The sequence below is a fragment of the Pongo abelii genome, chromosome 15 (assembly GCF_028885655.2).
Source record: "Pongo abelii isolate AG06213 chromosome 15, NHGRI_mPonAbe1-v2.0_pri, whole genome shotgun sequence".
Classification (NCBI taxonomy): Eukaryota; Metazoa; Chordata; class Mammalia; order Primates; family Hominidae; genus Pongo; species Pongo abelii.
The window spans coordinates 938,579-957,659 of NC_072000.2; the positions used below are offsets into that span (position 1 = coordinate 938,579).

Genomic DNA, 19,081 nt, shown 5'->3' on the forward strand with positions numbered 1-19,081 from the left:
CTAGGCACTTTTTACAAGCTGCATTCAGATTGATGAGGAGCCGTTTGATGTGGCCAGCTCCTCCGTCTTTTTGGAAACAGAGCAGATGCACTAAACCACCAACCTCAGCCAGCACCGGGCTGTGCTGAGAACAGCCACATAGCGGTCTCTACAGAGAGAAACCCAAGAAGAGGGGGACAGACCCAGGACCCGGGCTCAAATATGAAATCTCTCTGGGCTTTGTTCTACAGCCTTCCCATGAGTAACTCATAGTCTTGTTCCAGTGGAATCGGGCCTTCATTAGTCTCAGTGGCAAGTTGGTTATGTGGAAAGTCTCTTCACACACTTGTGCAAATAACAATAAAGACTTTTGTATTGTTTTCACGTTACTTTAGGCCATGAGTATTTACGTCTGTGGCTGCAGTTTGTATTAGTTTCCTGCCCCAGGTGTTTCTTGCAGCATGCAGCTTCAGTCCTACCAGACCCTCAAAACTTAAAAGCTAACATAATTACTAGCGAGGATTTCACAGGAAAATGGAGAAAGGGTTACAGACAAAAAAGTTTAAACCACTCTATGCATGTTTCTGCAATGTGTTATCTCAAGAACTCATCTCTGTAGCCCATCAGGGCAGGAGCTGGGCTCTCACCTTTTGATACTATTCCATAAGGGAGGTTCTTCCCCACAGTGTTTAGCCTTCCCACGCTGGTACAGCCTGACATGATGACATTCTACTCTCATGTGGGTCATGCTGCAGGGAATATTCTGTGAGTGTCCTAATAGGCTGGAATCATTTGCTAGGGTGAAGCCCATCTTTGGTGCCCACTTTTCTGTTGTCTTCTAATTAGCTTTATTCTAAGCAAATCCATGTCTATTTTATTTATCTGTTTATTTACTTATTTTTATGTATGGAAAACCACATTTTGTTATTTACTTCTTTATTTAGAGACAGGGTCTCCCTCTGTCACCCAAGCTGGAGTACTGTGGTAGAGTGGTGTGATCATGGCTCATTGCAGCCTCAAACTCCTAGGCTCGAATGATTCTCTCACCTCAGCCTCCTGTGCCACCATGGCCTGCTAGTTTATTTTAATTATTTATAAAGAAGGAATCTCATTATGCTGCCCAGGCTGGTCTCAAACTCCTAGGCCCAAGCAATTCCCTCATCTCAGCCTCCCAAAGCACTGGGATTAAAAACATGAGCCACTGTACTGAGCTGTGCCTACTTCAAAAGACTGAAAATAAAAAATAGATAAATCTTTGCCTAATTAAAAAACAAAGCAATAGTTTCCAGGTCTTAGATAAAGACAATTTTTTGTCACGAAAAATGGCAAAAGGCTTATTTAGCTGTTAAAATGATTTGCTTATATTTCAAAGAAGCAGAGAAAAAAAGGTACATATAAAAGTTTTCCAGGCCAGGCAAGGTGGTTCATGCCTGTAATTCCAACATTTGGGGAGGCCAAGGCAGGAAGACCTCTTGAAGCCAAATGTTTGAGTCCAGTACAGGCAACATGGTGAAATTCTGTCACCATAAAAAAATAAACTAAAATAAATATGGCTGGGCATGTTGGCTCACGTGTGTAATCCCAGCACTTTGGGAGTCGGAGGCAGGTGGATAATGAGGTCAGGGCCTAGAGACCAGCCTGGCCAAAATGGTGAAACCCTTTCTCTCCTAAAAATAATAACAATAAAAAATAAACCAGGCGTTTTGGTGTGGGCCTGTAATCCCAGCTACTCAAAAGGCTGAGGCAGGAGAATTGCTTGAAACTGGGAGGTGGAGGCTGCACTGAGTTAAGATCATGCCGCTACACTGTAGCCTGGCCCACAGAGGAAGACACTGTCTTGAAAAAAAAAAAAACAAAAATAAATAAAGTTAGCCAGGCATGGTGGTGCATGCCTATAGTCCTAGGTAATTGAGAGGTTGAGGCAGGAGGACTGCTCAAACCCAAGAGGTTAAGGTTATAGTGAGCTATGATTATGCCATTGCACTTCAGATTAAGTAAAAGAGTAAGATTCTATCTCAAAAAATTAATAATAAAAGTTTTCTAAATTACATTGTTTAAGAAAAGGGAAAAGAAAAATATATATTTTTTTATTTTCAAATGGGAGAATAGAGCCTCTCATTTCTAACTTGTATTTCCCTCTGCAAAAACTTGGTCTAGGCCCATGGTCTTGAACTACTGGGCATCTGAATTTTAGTAGGTGCTGGATTCAGGCAACTGAAGGGTGGCCTTGGGCACACTGTGTGCACTTAAAAAAACGGTTTGAGGTGAACTAAAAGGTAAAAGAGGGTAAGTTGCTATTAAGAAACCACAATTGGGAGACAGTTCAGGGTTGATGGAAGGACTGGTTCATGCTACAGATACTGACCTAGGTGAAACTTTGTTCTGACTTATTTCTATGTCCATACAGGAAGATGAGATTATGATCAGGTGGCACAGAAGCCTGGGATGGTGAAAAAACCAGGTTGCCCCTGCAGATACGGGGTCTGAGATAGAGCATATGCCAGGGGTCTTGTAGGCACGTGTGTGGGTTTTTGGTGGGAAAGTCTATGAGGAAAGGTAGCGTGGCAACAATCTTGATGCCGAAGACCTGTCCTGGGAGGGGCTTGACCACATCAACATTCTGTGCGTATGTTCAGTGGGTGAAAAACATGTGGTGGCCTCAGGTTGGCAGGAGGGCAGAGGTCATCTGTTCTCAGAACTTCTTCCCTCAGAGTCCTTGGTCCTTCTCACCCTGGGAGGATGCCTGGAACCACAGGGCAGTGCATGGGGTAGCAGGCTGTGTGCGGAGCAGATCCTACCTTCCCTGAGACACCTGGAGTCTCTCTCCAGCAGAGGCCCCCACATTGTCTCTCTTTGTACAATGCTTTTGATCCTCAATGTGTAAAGTTCCCTGAAAACCCACTGATTCTCCAACACCCATTTGTTGCCCCAAAATTTAATTCTGACACAACTTAGAGTTTGCACAGATCCCACAAATTCAGGGCTCAGTCTCACATCACCGCTCTCACTGCAGAGGACAGTCACATGTCCCAGAAGCCCATCTATACTGCTGAGCTACCTTCTATAAATCTGAGACTCCCATAAACCCCTTTTCAAGTTAAATAATTTGACAGAATTACTAAAAAAATATCAACAAATAACTCTAATTATATTTACCACTTTATAATAAAAATATAACTCAGAAACAGACAAATGGAAGAGATGTCTAGGGAAAGGAACAGTTGTGGGTGAAGGTAATTCTGGAAATAGGTATATTTAAAGAAATTCCCCCATTCTTTGTATTCTCAAAGAACAGCTTAGTGAAGAGAAACGTGCTTCCCATTATGACTTTTAGGATGGTCTCCTCTGTTTTTTTTTAACCTATCACAAATATGGACACAGATTGCAAATTCCTATTTTTAAAAATGAACAACCGTTCAGTAATTTAGTCTTCAGTGGTCAAAACAAAGAACTCGTTGCAAAAATTTTGCTTGTTTCTCTTCTTCCAACCAGCCTGTGAACTTTGACTCACCCACAGCCTCAGCAAACCTACAACCCTTATTTATACATACCCCTGCCTAAGAACAGGCTGACTTCAAGGTGAAACATTACCTTATCTGGGATCAGATTTTGCTACCCTCCATCCTGTGCTTCCCTTCCTACCTTCTTTGTAAACTTGTTTTCTCCTCCCTATGAAATAAAGCCCTTTTCCACCTAACCTTTGAGATCCTCAAAGTTCTACTCATTTACACTTTTTCTTTGTTGCAATACTTCTTAGGTAACTTCTTAGACCAAGTCTAGAAACAGTCTCAGGACAATAACAATTCCATTCTAGAAAGAATCTCCCAACATTTCTTCTATCTCAACCTCAATTTCATCTGCCTGTGAACTTCCAGCTTACCAAGGCTCTATATCTTCTGGCAGTGACAAAGGCTCCTTCCATGGTTGGTGTGAGCAGGCTTGGACACCTGCAGGGCAGACACCCAGGAATAATCAACTGGGCCTTCAGTGGTCCCCTTTTGCAGGATCAAGGTGGGCCTTAGCTATTAGTCAATGGTCTAAGACCTCTACTTACCAGTTAGAGTCATTCAGTTAGTTTTCAATTTAAAAAATACTTCATGTTTGAAGAATCCAGCAAAAATTATTCAAATCTAAGGTATAAAAGAGAGGAAATTATGGCCGGGCATGGTGACTCATGCCTGTAATCCCTGCATTTTGGGAGGCCGAGGCGGGCAGATGACATGAGGTCAGGAGTTTGAGACTAGCCTGAACAACATGAAGAAACCCCGTCTCTACTAAAAATACAAAATTAGCCGGGTGTGGTGGTGTACGCCTGTAATGCCATCTACTCGGGAGGCTGAGGCAGGAGAATCGCTTGAACCCGGGAAGTGGAGGTTGCAGTGAGCCGAGTTCGTGCCATTGCACTCCAGCCTGGGCAAGAGGAGTGAAACTACATCTAAAAAATAAAATAAAATAAAAACATTATAAGGGGCTTACATCTTATAACTCATCAAGAAAAGCCAAAGTATCTATCCCTTTCAGAAAATAAATATGTAATTTAATTATGTTCATAACAAGTCATTTAGTTAACAATTAATCATATGTGAACACTTCCAGGAGGTACAAGTCTCAGCTCCTAAATCTTAGCATTACCCTCAGACACCCAGCTGGTGGCATATGGAACAGAGATATTCACTTTCACAAGTTCTCTGTTTTGAAAAAAAGAATAACTGATGGGATAAATTTATGTAATTTGACAATTAATCTACCTCACTTGCTTGTGGATATGTATTCATTTCCTACCACTGTAGTGGAAGAGAAACTATTCCTGTCTTTACACCTGGTAGTATTTCCAAGAGAAAGCTGTGAGATTCTGCTTCAAATCACCTCTCAAACAAATAAAAAACAGACTTGGGAAACGTACTACACTCATTCTGCTGAAGAAATTGGTAAGTTAAGAATTTTTAACAAATGAAATATGTTACTACTTAATTGTATTCAAAATTCACCAACTTAATTGTGTTTATAAATGTTTTCATACCTTTGAAGCTCTACTGATAAAACATAATTTACAGTTAATGAAAAAATGAAGTTAAAATAAATACAATAATATTTTCAAAGTGACAAAATTAGAAGGTGACAATGCCAATTGAAACACAGACATATCTGACCCAAGGGTCAAGTCAAGCCATTCTATGACTTGGGATATTTTCCCTGCTCCCATCTGGTTCAGTGATGTGGATCATGAGCGTCCCACCAGGAGCCGCTACGCTGTGCTCCACTGTGTCTGTGAGGGGCATTTTACTTTGCGGGTTTTTGCACTGCCTCACTGGGTTGGGTTTCTTTGTCTTTTGAAATATTTTCTCTCCCTTCACCAATCTAAGAATATTTTTTCCTCAGTATCAGCATCCAGTTGCCTGGACTGAAATGTGTCTCTAAGGAATGGACACTAAGCGTTGGGATAAGAAAATATTAATGTCCTAAGGGGTTTGCTTTTAGCGCAAGGGTATACCTGGAGATTCCTTCCAGGTACAGTGCATCCAACCTCTCCACAGAGAGACTGCATTCCCATACCTTGGGCTGTTCCCTGAGAGGAGATGACACAAGGGATGCTATTTACTAGACACCTCAAGAGTCATGGCCACTGTTGGCATCTTGGGGAATCCTCAAACAGTTTCAAAACTCAAAACCAAGAAAATAACACAAGATAGCTGAGGATGTATTGCCCTGTGAAGTTTCCAAAATGAAACCTCAACCCAAAGACATTCTGATGGGGTGTCTGTGTCAAGGGAATATTAAAGACAGGGGCACAAATGTTTTCTTTTTTTTTTTTTTTTACTGTGAAGTGTCAGGGGATTGTTATCTGCTTTCATCTCCTGTAAAATATTTACAAATGAAAAATATTTTTTAAGACTGCTTTTTGAAAAAATGAAGATTTAAAATAGTGTGTCTAAAATGTACTATAAAGAAGAGTTGATAATGTTGTGAGTTACACAAAGTTAGTTAGTGTTGGTAAGTGTCAGGAAAGAACTGGAAATTTAAAATCTGACTGCAAGCCAGAGTTAGGCTGGGGCAACAGAGTGGTAGATTTGAGGATCTACTTGCCACACTTTTGGAAAATGCATGAGAAGACTAGTTCTCTTTTGGAGTGTTAAAACAACTAAAAAAAGGTGATTATGATGAGGTGGCTCTAGTGTCCTGAGCTCTGAGTGGAGAGACAGGCCAAGGCCTCCCTAGATCCAAAAGCTGCCCATTCTTCTCTAACTATGCACCTGATTAGATACTTTCCACTCCAGCACCAATGATCGGATATAGTTCAATTCCCCACCCCACCCCCTTAGGCCATGGGTGACATATGTGATTTGACACTGGGTTGAATAAAGCAAGAATTATAGGTTTTTCCTGGATCCTTTTATGGCAGGGCTTCCACCATGCACTGGACACTAGCCCTGCCTGTAAAATAGTTGCATTTACATTGGTGAGTAAGATTATTTTTATTTATGAATAATATATATGTGTTAATCATATGTGGAAGAAATATAATGACAATTATTTTAAAATTTCAATTTTTTTACTTTCCTGGCACATCCAGGCTTTAGAGCAGGCAGCCTAAGATTTCAAATAGGAGGCAATTCTCTAAGAAATAATATGTGAGGGACATGTGAATTTTAAATATTCTAGTAGCTACATTTTAGTAAATACAGCGGCATGCTTGCCTGTGCCTGTAGGTCAAACTGTTAGGGAGACTGATGTAGGAGGATCACTTGAGGCCAGGGGGTTGAGACCAGCCCAGGCAGTATAGAGAAAGCCATCTCTACAAAAAAAAAAAAAAAATTGAAAAATTAGCCAGGCCTGGTGGCGCATGCCTTCACTCCCAGCTACTCAGAAAGCTGGAGGGGGAGGATCACTTGAGCCTGGGAGGTCAAGGCTGAAATGAGCCGTGATCACACCACTGCACTCCAGCCTGGCTGACAGAGCAAAACCATGTCTCAAAAAAATGATCTCTGGAAAGGCATTTTCTTTTACGGCAATGTAGCCAAACAGCTAACTATATATTGAAGCCATCCTTTAATTTTTAACAGGGCAAGAATGTTTTCTAAGACCCCGAACTCCAGATATGCGATGGGGCAAATCCTGAAGTGTACATGGATATCTCTCACAGCTAAATCATCCCTCACCCCTATCCAGCGCTTCTTACTCCTGCCACAAGAGAATCACCTGCGGGGAGGAAAACTTTAAAAATCCCTAAAATCGAAGTTGTAACCGATCAATTAAATCAGAATCCTTGGAGTTGGGTCTGAAAAAAATACGGTTTAAAGCTGTGCAGGTGATTACAATATGTAGGCAAGCCAAAAAATCGTGGCTTTAACCAGCAGCTTTTCTTAGAAATGATTTCTCAAATGAATGTAAAAACGTTTGCTGCTGAATTGTGACCTTCCAATTTTACTTGCTTTTCCTACAATGTATATTTTGCAGACCCAGGCTTGCTTCTCATCCTGTTCCTGATTCACCCAGTGCCCTGTGTATTCAGTGCATCCTGTGCACGGGTCACTGTGCTGTGTACCCTGGCCTGGGTGAGCATCATTCTTCGGGGAGAACCTTTCTGAAAACAAAGCTGCATTCCAAAAAATTAAAACCATGCTACTTACTGTATTGAGGTGAAAATTAAAAGACCTAAGGGACTCATCCAAAATTTAAAACATAAATAAATAACTTGGAATATTAATATACACCTGATGATGTCCTGAGTGAACATGCCCCACTTTAAAACAAAACAAAACATTACTATTATTCTAAAATATTAATTTAGGATTGTTATGAAAATATGTACTATTTAAATTTTTATTGGTATATAACATGCATACAGCAATATAGGAACAAAACATTTATGGAATGCTTGATGAATTATTACAAAATAAATACACTTGTGTATCTAAGAATCAGATTTGTTCATGCCCTTGACACTTTCTCCTTTCCAAAGGTAACCAAGATCTTAAGAGCTAAGTGCAGATAAACTTTGTCATTTTGTACAAGTGTTTTATTACACATCATTAAAAATGTATACGCAATACAAAAAAAGTATAACAGACCAGTCACCAAGCTTTAACAGCTACTAGTCATGTGTCATTTTTGTTTCACCTATACTTCCAGCCATTCCCACTCCAATTTCATTATTTTTTAGGCTTTTTGGATAAAATATATATTCATTGCAAGGCACAATGTGAACTGTAAATAGTAGAGAGATGGGGTTTCACCATGTTGGCCAGGCTAGGCTTGAACTCCTCACCTCAGGTGATCCACCCCCTTCGGCTTCCCAAAGTGCTGGGATTACAGGCATGAGCCGATATACTCGGCCTGAGAATTCATATTTCTAACAGAGTACAAATCCATAGGGCGCACATGACCACTGCAATGTCTGTCTACAGTAAATACAGTTTGATGAATAAAATGAAAGGCAATTGACCTAAGGTGAAAAAAAAACACAAAAAACAATCAAACCATGGGTAGTATGTGCTATCTGTAAGAACATTTGGTTAAGAATAACAAACCAGTTTTATCATTTTAATAACCAAAATTGACAAAATTTCTAGTTTTTCTTTCATAGAAATGCTCTTTGCAAGAAAAAATTTTCATATAGTGAGAGCAAAAATGACAACCATTTGCAAGTAAATGTCTTATGAAATTAAGTAGCAGATATCCTCAACCTCAATACCTTCAGATAGTTACCCCTAACTCAATCATTTACATACCAAGTGCAGATAATTTTCATAGCTTCCTATTAAAATTATATTTTAATGCCTTACAAATTGTGACTGTTTTTAAAGTTCACCAACTAAAATTTTGTATATGACATATGATAAATTCCACTTCAAGTCACCTTACATTTACTTAATTTTATTAGGCAGTGTCTGTCTACCACCCAGTAATACGTGGGGATTCTCCCTCCATTTGCACAGACATCATAGCTGGGGAACAGGGATTCACAAGACCCAGGCTGTTCCCTACATATTTTTCCTCCTCAGACATCAGTTCATTAGTCAATCAAGTCAGGTGAGAGTGGAGGCCATGTATTCCGTATTCTTGGGCACTCTCCTCCAAGGAGGAAAAGGCCAGGAGGTCCTATTAGAGGATGCACTCTGAGAGGCTGGGCTCCTAAGGTGTGAGAGTTCTAACCAGCAGGTGTAGACTTTTCAGGAGTGAGGAATGAGGCAGGTATTCCAAACCTGGAGTTTCATCACCTTTTGTTTCATCTCAAGACAATTCTGAGGCGCTGTTTTGGAACGTGTCTGGAAGGTGAACGTTGAAGAAGAGTGTGGGCTTTGATGTGACTCAGATGAGATCTTTCTTAGGGAGGCAAGAATTCAATGCCCAGAATCTGGGCAGATGTCTTTGAGGTCAGTAGGTTGCCTCTTTGTATCCAAGTCCATTGCTACTAGGTTGGGGGCTGGAGATTCTAAATGGCTTCCAGACCGCCTCTCTGATTCTCTTTTGGAGATGGGGTCTGAAAAAGACAATGTCAGTATTTTTCGGAAATTCTAGAAAGTCTGTTTGGAAACCTAGGAAGACCTCTTGCCTAGTGCCTAAATGCTCCATTTGCAGCTCTAGCCACGTAGATGCTTGGTAGGTATAGAGCTGGGTTTGCATTTATATCAGCAAAACCTATGTCAGAGTTGAAGAAGTAGTAAGGACAAAGTGTCTTGGTCGCAGGCCGGGAAACATCTTAAAAGCAAACTTTTAGCCTGCTGACTCTTGGCAATGAGTGTTGGGTCCTGGCCAAACTGCCTTGAATGCAGCATGAGGCCAATCCATAAATCCAACTTCTAATGGAGAATTATTAATATTTTTTCATTTTGAATCAATCAGGGTGAAATTACCATGCTATTGGTTTGCTTACTTTTTATTATTTCATATAAAATCTAAGACAAAATACATTAAATGCTTACTGACATATGTATTTACTCTTCACCTGGCTGATAATATCTCCCTAATTTTAAACTTTCTTCCATTTTGTAGGTTTCAACTTATTTTATTGTAAGATAGTATTAAATCTAATATAGGCATTGTCACTTTTACATATAATTTTATTTTATTTCATATATTTCCTATTGGCTTTTTACATTTAAATTATGGACTGTTTCATCATATAAAAAGCTTCATTTATATTTAAACAATAAGTCTTTGGATTTTTTTGTCTTGTAATTTCCATATTACATAGTAATGAGATAAACATTAATGTTTACAGGATATTTTAAATTTTAGATAATTACTCATTTTATCCATGTGAAATTTGTTTTTTACTGCATGTGCGGGTTGGAGAACTGTTTTCACTTCTGATTCATCTTTATTCTTATCTCCTCAGAGCTCATACCTCTTGTAGTTGGGGGATTGCAGTTTATAATTCCAATAAACGGGGCAAATTTAATAATAACATAATACAAATGAGTTTGAACGGAGGACAGGTCTTCAAAGCATACACAACATGGGCCTACATATGTACAACAATAATAATTTATAAGTTACAGTTTGAATAGAAAGTAAAAGTACGAAAAATTTGTTAAAGAAAATTAAAATGGAGATCATGTCTCAATAATCTCTGAGCAGACAAAATTAGTTAGGTCTCATAAATGATCTCAACCTTCCTTGATTTGCAAATATAAGCAAAACTTAAATTATTTCTTGTAGCTGCCTATTCAAAAAACAGAAATGAAGGTCAACCAATCCGGTGCAGCCAACGACCTTATATAAATAGAAACTGTTCAACAAGGTAAACAGACAAACAAAAAACAATAAAAAAAGTTGTGCTACCACCAATCAAATGATTTCTTTGTTTCTACATTTTTCCAATATATACTTGCTTCTTACACTGTCAATGAATCACTGAATATCTTTCTGTCTGATATTTTATAATTTTTCAATTGCTCTTACTCAAATAAACACTTTACAATTTCATTGTGTCTCAAATTACTTTTTAGCAGAATAAAATAAACTAGGAATAAATATTACAAAAATATGTACAGAATATGAGAATAAACATAGAAAGTTTATGAAATATGTGAATGTAGACATAAGCAAATAGACAGTTTGTATCATATTCTTAGGCAGAAAAACTCAATATTATCAACATCAATTGTCCTTAAAGTTATTTATAAATTCAATTTTTTTCCTATATTTATAACATTAAATATTGCAAGTACACATTACTATAAAATATTATATAGATAAAAACACAAATAAGAATAAACAAGAAAACTCTAAAAAAAAAAAAAAAAAACAAGACTGGCAAGCAGTGTGAAAAACCTTGATTGATTAAAAAACTCATAGGTCACTGAAACTAAAAATTCAGAAATAGACCAAAGTGCCTAAGAAAGTATCACAGTGCTTCCTGGCTGCTATAACAAAATACCTTAGACAGGATACAGGATAAACAACAGAAATGTATTTTTCCCAGTTATAGAGGCTGGAAAGTGCAAGATCAAGGCAGCAGCAAATTTAGTATATGGTGAGAGCCTTGTTCCCCATAGATGGTACCATCTTGCACACGGGACAACGGCATTCCCTTCAACCTCCTTTGAAAGAGCACTGATTCCATTCATGAAGATGAAGAACTCTTGGCTTCACCACTTCCGCAAAGGCCTCATGCCTAAAATTATCCACATATGAATTTGGAAGGGGACATAAACATTCAGGCCATAGCAATAAAAACTACATGGGGGATGGCATCATTTATACATGAGGTGTAAAAATGTGATGTTCTTATCACAAAGGAAATAAATGATTTATTCTTCATGGCATATATCAAAATAAAGGTCCAATGAAAATATTTTTTTATAAAGATAAATCTATTTGGCAAAAAACTAAGTGTTGATAAGGTTAACCCTATAGGTTGCATCACGATGTTCAAGTTTTCCGGGGATGAGCAAGGCCCCGGAGTTTCCTCCTGTGACATTTCCCTGGAAGTTGCTCATGCTGTTATTCAATTTGAAAGTAGATAAAAATGTTTGTTTCTGTTCCAATATTTACTAAATTCAAAGTAATATAGGGCTCTTTACTCGTAATTTTCAAACAATCATTCAGTCAGTGGGGCTCTGCTGAGGAAAAGCACAGACACATCCACACAAGTATAATGTTCCTCAAATAGAGGACTTCTCCCTGTGCCGGAGCCACCTATGTTGCACTTGATCAGAGGCTTTCCCAGGCAAGCATTTCTCTGCAGCCCTACCACAGTCTTAACCCTGAAAATCCGACTCAGAAGGTGACGGATGAACACCCACCCTAGCGTTCTAATCTAATGGATCCTCTCTTAACAATCACTTCCAGGGATCTGGGCTCTTTCCTGGATTCGTTGGCCACACACAACTAGGCTCAAAAATTTGTACATAAGCTTTGATCCTCATTGGCCCTCCTGCCCTGTCCTACCAGCTTCTCTAGAAGTATCCTTCTCTAATTGCTCCTGAGAGAACTATCTAAGTGTATCTCCCTGTGCCAATATAATTGATCTCATAAAGTGCGAAGGGAAATAGGCAAGAGTCCAGCTATGGAAGAAGCTGTGTCCAGGGTTCCTTACCTGATTTATGTCTCTGATTTACCTAAATATTGACAAATGCAGATTCAGCTCTAGGTGGTAGAAAAACAGAAGGAGAAATCCCAGTTCATAGAGGAAGAAGAAAATGCAATCAATGCTGTCTAGAGTCCAGCTTAAGCTCAGCCACAGGGTACTAAGTCTCTTCAGGAAAAAGCAATGGTTGTCCATCATCTGAAAAACTGTGGCGTTGAACCATTGGCACCGAGAGTGCACACTGCCCACTAGAGTTCCATGCCTACATCACAGAGAGATAGAATAGTCTCAAAGGATTCTTAAGGGTAATGTGGGGATGAAAAGGAGCTGAATCCACAGCCTCTGCCTTACCGTCTGATCTAACTAATAGTATTTCCAGACTCTTTTGTGGGCTGCACCAGGGGTTATTCAGAAAGAAAAAAATTTGTTAATATCCCACCATTTCCCATAGCTTCCGAGGTCTGAGTTGTTCATTCCCCAGGTTCCAGGTTGTTTTTCTCCCTCTACCTCCACAGAATCAGTGTGTCTCATTCCGGTACCTATAATCTCACCTTTATTCTAGTCGCCCTCTACTTTTTTCTAGACATTTTATCTAGTAGAGCCAGGTAAAATAGAGACAAGAAAATTTACATAAAACTTAACCAGAACTAAGTTGGAGTCCTATAACTGCTACTAGGCTGGGATGCAACTCAGAGGGTACACAAGCAGGGCTGGCCTAGAATTGCAGTTATGGGAAAGAAAGACATTTCACCCAGGAATTATTAGCATGAAATTCCAAGTTTGTGAAATAGATTCCTAGATCCCCCAACCATTTCATCCTTATCTTGGAGGCAATCAGGAAGAGATAATAAACCATACCTAATCAACAAATTATCTAACCAACATGTGTGGAAAAGGAGGGAACTTCATAGAATTGGCTTGTTTTAGTACATGTGGTGAAAAATGCCACGAAGTCAGAGCTCAATTGGTCTCAAAAGCCTAAATGATGGCACAGATTAGCTTCAAGGGACACATGGTATGGCTGGAGTCAGATGACTATTATGCTGAAGATGTCAACATTGGTGACTGATATCTCAAGAAGTGGGCCAAAAGTCCACTTCTGGTTATTCTGTTAGGTATGGTCTAGGAATTGTTCAACCATGAGACAAATAGGTCAACTTTCACCAGCAACCCCAAGTCTGGCTTGCAGTATTAGACTCTGCGTTAGACACAGATTTAGGCTCAATCTGCAGCTTGATTGTGGTCACTCTTTAGAAAACAAACACTTACCATGGACTTCTAGATGAGTGACCCAGTTAGATCAGCATCTGAGATTGTTTCCGGTTTGCAGCCCAAAAGACATTCAGACAGTCTACAGTTTCCATTGTAGACAACCAAACAGATATAATATGTGCAATTACTCCAAAGCCTGAGTTCTGACCTTTGAGAGGAGCAACCACTCATTTCAGGTTCTGTATGGCCAGCACAGCTTAAACAGCCACAGCAGCCCAGTGAACATCATGAGGTTTCACCTTCCCTGACTCATCTATGAATCAGGACCAGTCATATAGGAAATTCTCAGTAAATTGGGGGCCCCACAGAAACAGCAGCTTTGCTTCAGAGGATTGAAGGAGGCACAAAATTTCTACCAGCTGGGGATGCTCTAGCCCTCTATGGGTGAAACTGAGTTTGGCAGGAGTTCTGCAGCAAGCTCTTAGCTGACTTTCAAATCAGTGTAACCGGTAGTGTGTCACTGAGTCCAAAAGCCCAAAGAACACATCTAGGTGGAGGCTAGTCCTTTACTGGAGGCTCCAAATGTCAAAATCAAGATTTTCTTGACCTCAGGATGAATTGATCAACGCAAATCTCCCTGAATATTTTCACTAAACCTTAATTGGATAGTAAGACTCCAGATTTTTTTAACCCTCACTAAAAATAAATACCTGATTTTTTCATCTGGGGTCTATGTATGTGTGTTGGAGATGGCTTTACCAATCAGCATAAAGTTACAACTCTCCTTGCCCCTCTACTTTCTAATTGTGCAGAGTTTAAAATACAGAGGTGAGAGCTTAGGGTTTTCTGGGTCTTTTCCTAAGCATGTTCCTGACCCTGAGCATCCCCATTTCCCCCATTTCCTTCTTGATCCCGAAGACCATTAACACCGTCCTAATTCCCAGCAGCTTTTCCTCCTAGAGCTTTTTGGCATGATTATTCTAAAACCCAACTCATATCCTTTGTTCCTGGTGGACTGTGTAGTTCATTTCCATTTAAATGCTTTTACAAACATTAAGCTATTGATTTAAGATTTCTCTGCTTTTTAAATTAAGTAATGCAGCTGTTAGCTTTCCACAGGAATTGAGGGTTATAAAGAAAGGAAGAAAATAATTATTTTATACCAATAGTATGAAAAAGAGACTAGGGATGACTATATTAATAGCAGACAAAATAGACTTAAAAAGTTACAAGAGACAATAAGACATCATATAGTCGTAGAATGTTCATTTGGCAGGAGGATAGAAATAGTTTAAACCCACACCTAATAATAAAACATTTAGATATAGAAAGCATAAGTTAACACAATTAAAAGGACAAATAGGCAGTTCTAAAACAATAGTTGAAGATGTTAATACTCCACTCTGAGTAATGAATAGAAAAATGAGATAGATGATAAATTAGGACATAGAGGACTTGACTAACTCAATGAACCAAATTGATCTAACAAATATATACATTATACTCCATCCAACAAAAGAGAGTACACACTCTTCTCAAATGCACATGGGGAATTCTCCAGGATGGGCTGTATAGTAGATCTCAAATTAAATCCATAACAGAAGAAACGCTAGAAAGTTTACAAAACTGTATAAACAACATAACCTTAAACAACCAATAAGTAAAGGAAGAAATCACAGAAGAAGTAGGAACATACTTACAGAGGAAGAGAAAAGTAAACAAAACATCAAAAGTTATGGGAAACAGCAAAAACAGTGCTAAGATGAAAAGTTTGCAGCTAAAATACATTTAAAAAGAACAAAGATTTCAAATGAATAATCACTTTATTACCTAGTAAATTAGACAAATAAGACCAAATTAGATGCAAAGCAAAGAGAAAGAAGAAAATATTGAAGATTTTAGCAGAGATAAACGCAATACAGGTTATACAAACAACAGAATTCCAAAAAACCAAAATTTCATTCTCAGTTCTTCAAAAAATTAACAATTGGTAAACTTTCAGCTACACACGCAAAAAAATTAATAGCATATTTACATACTAAAATAAGAAATGAAAGTGGGACATTAGTACTAATTCGAAGAAATAAAATGTTTAAAAAAGTGTACTGTGAACTATTATAGGGTGATAAATTGGAAAAAGACACCCAGACTTCTCATTACAGGGCAGCCGCACTACAATCCCAGTATGCACCAAGATCAAGGATAGTGCGCTTAACTGGAGGATAAGGCGGGATTACGCACGCCTCGCTGGGCTTGGTGGATATGTATTCTCATATACATGCCCAACCCTTTGGTCACAGGACTGCAGGACTCCAGTCCCAGCATGCACCTGGCTAAGAGACCGTGCCTGTCAGTGGAGGAAGAGGCAGAAGACTACAATTCCAGCCAGCATTGGGCTCAGGGAATTTGTGCGTCACTGGAGGAAGAGGCGGGGTTGTGTGCTACTCGCCGGGCTTGCTGGGAGTTGTATTCTCATAAACCCTCCCAGCCCTTTCATCACAGGGCTGAAGGATTACACTTCCAGCCCCAGCATGCACTGGGCTCAGGGACAGCGCATGTCACTGGAGGAAGAGGGAGGGCTTTGCGCTTCTCGCTGTACTTTTTTGGGATATGTAGTCTCATTAACGCTCCCAGCCCTTTGGTCACAGAGATCCAGGACTTCAATCCCAACATGCACTCAGCTCAGGGACAGTGCGCTAGTCACCGGAGGAAAAGGCAGGGCTGTATGCACCTCCTGGGCATACTGGGAGACGTATTCTCATAAACACTCCCATCCATTTGATCATAGAGCTGCAGGACTACAATCCTAGCATGCACCCAACTCAGTGACAGTGCACTAGTCTAAGGAGAAAGAGGCAGGGCAGTGTGCGCCTTGCTGGGCTTCCTGGGAGATAGAGTCTCATGACCTCTCCCTGACCTTTGGTTACGGTGCTATAAGACTACAATCCCAGCATGCACTGGCTCACGGACAGCCTGCATCACTGGAAAACGAGGAGAAGTTTGTGCGCGCCTCACTGCGTTTGCTGGGAGATGTTGTTTTATAAGACTGTCATACCTTTTGTCACAGGGCTGCAGGACTACAATCCCAGCATGCAGCGTGTTCAAGGACAGTGTGTGTCACTGGTGGAAGACGAGGAGCTGTGCGTGCCTCGCTGCGCTTGCTGGGAGATGCAGTCTCATAACTACTCCAGTCCTTTAGTCACAGGGCTGCAGCACTACAATTTCAGCATACCTCTGGCTCAGGAAGAGTGCACTAGTCACTGGAGGAAGAGGCAGGTCTGTGCGCGCCTCGCTGGGCTTGCTGGGAGAGGTAGTCCCATAAACACTCCCAGCCCTTTCATCACATCGCTGTAGGACTACAATTTCAGCATGCACGGGGCGCCGGGCACTCCGCCTCACTGGAGGAAGAGAAAGGGGTGTGAGCGCCTTGCTGGGCTTTCTGGGAGATGTTTCTCATTATTCCTCCCAGCCCTTTGGTCACAGGGCTTCAGGACTACAATTCCAGCACGCACCCTGCTCAGGGACAGCGCGCGTCACTGTAGGGCGAGGTGAACCTGTGCTGTTCTCGCTATGCTTTTTGGGAGATGTATTCTCATAAACATTCCCAGCCCTTTGGTCACTGGGCTGCAGCACTACAATCCCATCATGCATCAGGCTCAGGGAGAATGCGCTAATCAGTGGAGGAAGGGGCGAGGCTCTGCATGCCTCGGTGTTCTTGCTGGGAGATGCAGTCTCATAAACACTCCCAGCCCTTTGGTCGCAGGGCTGCAGCGCTACAATCCTAGCATGGACCGGGCTCAGGGAAAGTGCTCATCACTGGAGGAAGAGGCAGGGTTGTGCGTGTCTCGCTGGGCTTGGTGGGAGATGCAGTCTCATCAACACTCCCAGAACTTTCATCACGGAGCTGCAGGACTACAATCCCAGGATGCAACCGGCTCAGGGACAGTGCGCATTACTGGAGGAAAAGGCTAGGCTGTGGACGCCTCCTTCTGCTTGCTGGGAGATGTAGTTTCATAAAGACTCCCAGAACTTTCGTCACAGGGCTGCAGGACTACCATCCCAGTATGCACTGGGGTCAGGGACAGGTCCCGTCAGTGGAGAAAGAGGCGAGGCTGTGTGCTTCTCCCTAGGCTTGCTGGGAGATATATGCTCATAAACACTCCCAGCCATTTGGCCAAAGGGCTACGGGACTACAATCCCAGCATGCGCCCGTCTCCGGGGCGAGGCACAGTCCTGGAAGAAGTCACGTCCCACTTAATATGCTGGGAGCTGTAGTCTGTTAACTGCTCTCAGCCAGTTTGTCGGTAGGCTTCAGAACTATAATCCTAGCATGTACCAGGAACTAGGGTGCGTAGGCCTGGAGGGAGGAGCAGAGCTCTGTGGACTTCCCAGTGTCCAAAGCACTGCTGAGTTCTTATGCTATGCCGACTCTTTGCCAAGGAGAATGAGTACAGAGGTGGACCTGGAGGACAGGTCTGCGCTGAGCATTGCGGAGGGTATTACCCTACGTAGGCACCTTACCTTTGCCCAAATCGGGAGGGTTGTCCTCAACCGATTGGCCTTATACTTCTCAGGTTCCTCTTTCAGCTGTATCCAGGGTTCTTTCCAGAGCATTGCGCCTTCTGCAGCCCAGGGCGCTGCCTTCTTTCCTAAACTTCTTTGGAAACTGTCCTGATGTCTGAGACACTGTCCATTGTGCCACAGCTCTCTTTTTTCTCTAGCCAGAGCTCATGTTCAACAGCTTTTGAGAGAAATCTTCCACGTGGCCTGCTTATGGACAGCTTCAGAAGTCTGCAGGGGTGACAAGGTCTGTGGCTTCCTGGAAATGTCACTCTCAATGGCGCCTTTTTCACGAATGTGAAAGTAGAGGCATCAGGAAGGTAAATTATTGGGTGGCACAAAATCTGCTAAGAGCAAAGGAGAAAACGCCATTTCCGAGGCGTGAGTATTGTGAGCCATTTTCATCAACCCATTTAAGTGGACAAGCTCCAAAATGCAACCTGAAGCTGCTGACTATTTAGGCATTTTACACATGAAATCATCGGTCTCATCTGAAGTCACGCCTGACTTGCCAGTGTCTCAGAAACAAAAATGGGACCTGATCCGCCAGGAACAGATAGAGTTCCAGCTTTGTTGGAGAGACATTTAATATGTGGAGCACTTGGGGTCGTTTGAAACCCGCTATCTTCTGTAGGGACTTTTACTTCTAGAGAGCATGTGCATTTTTATTTTATCTATCCTCAAACTGAACTTTTGCTCATTTTAATAATAAAAACACGTTCCTGGGTGGAGACTTAAGACGCTAATGAGACATGCAACGTATGCACAAATATGTACAGCTACTGCACATATGCA

General features: G+C 41.0%; 2 long non-coding RNA genes across 5 annotated transcripts in view; one reads left to right on the forward strand and one right to left on the reverse strand.

The window, feature by feature from the left end:
- The window catches only part of LOC134759994 (uncharacterized), a 38,193-nt gene extending 26,958 nt beyond the window's left edge, over positions 1 to 11,235 (forward strand). The window contains exons 3-5 of one of the 4 annotated variants that reach the window (XR_010136897.1): positions 5 to 3,990; positions 4,770 to 4,907; positions 7,041 to 11,235. This is a non-coding gene — a long non-coding RNA (uncharacterized LOC134759994). The remainder of the gene's footprint in view (positions 1 to 4; positions 3,991 to 4,769; positions 4,908 to 7,040) is intronic. The other 3 variants (XR_010136901.1, XR_010136898.1, XR_010136902.1) reach the window with 3 other exon arrangements.
- On the reverse strand, positions 8,843 to 17,970 carry LOC129053672 (uncharacterized). The gene is made up of 2 exons (XR_010136903.1): positions 16,782 to 17,970; positions 8,843 to 9,460 (listed from the first exon to the last, which is right to left on the reverse strand). It is a non-coding gene; the product is annotated as an uncharacterized LOC129053672 (long non-coding RNA).
- Positions 17,971 to 19,081: the final 1,111 nt, after the last annotated feature.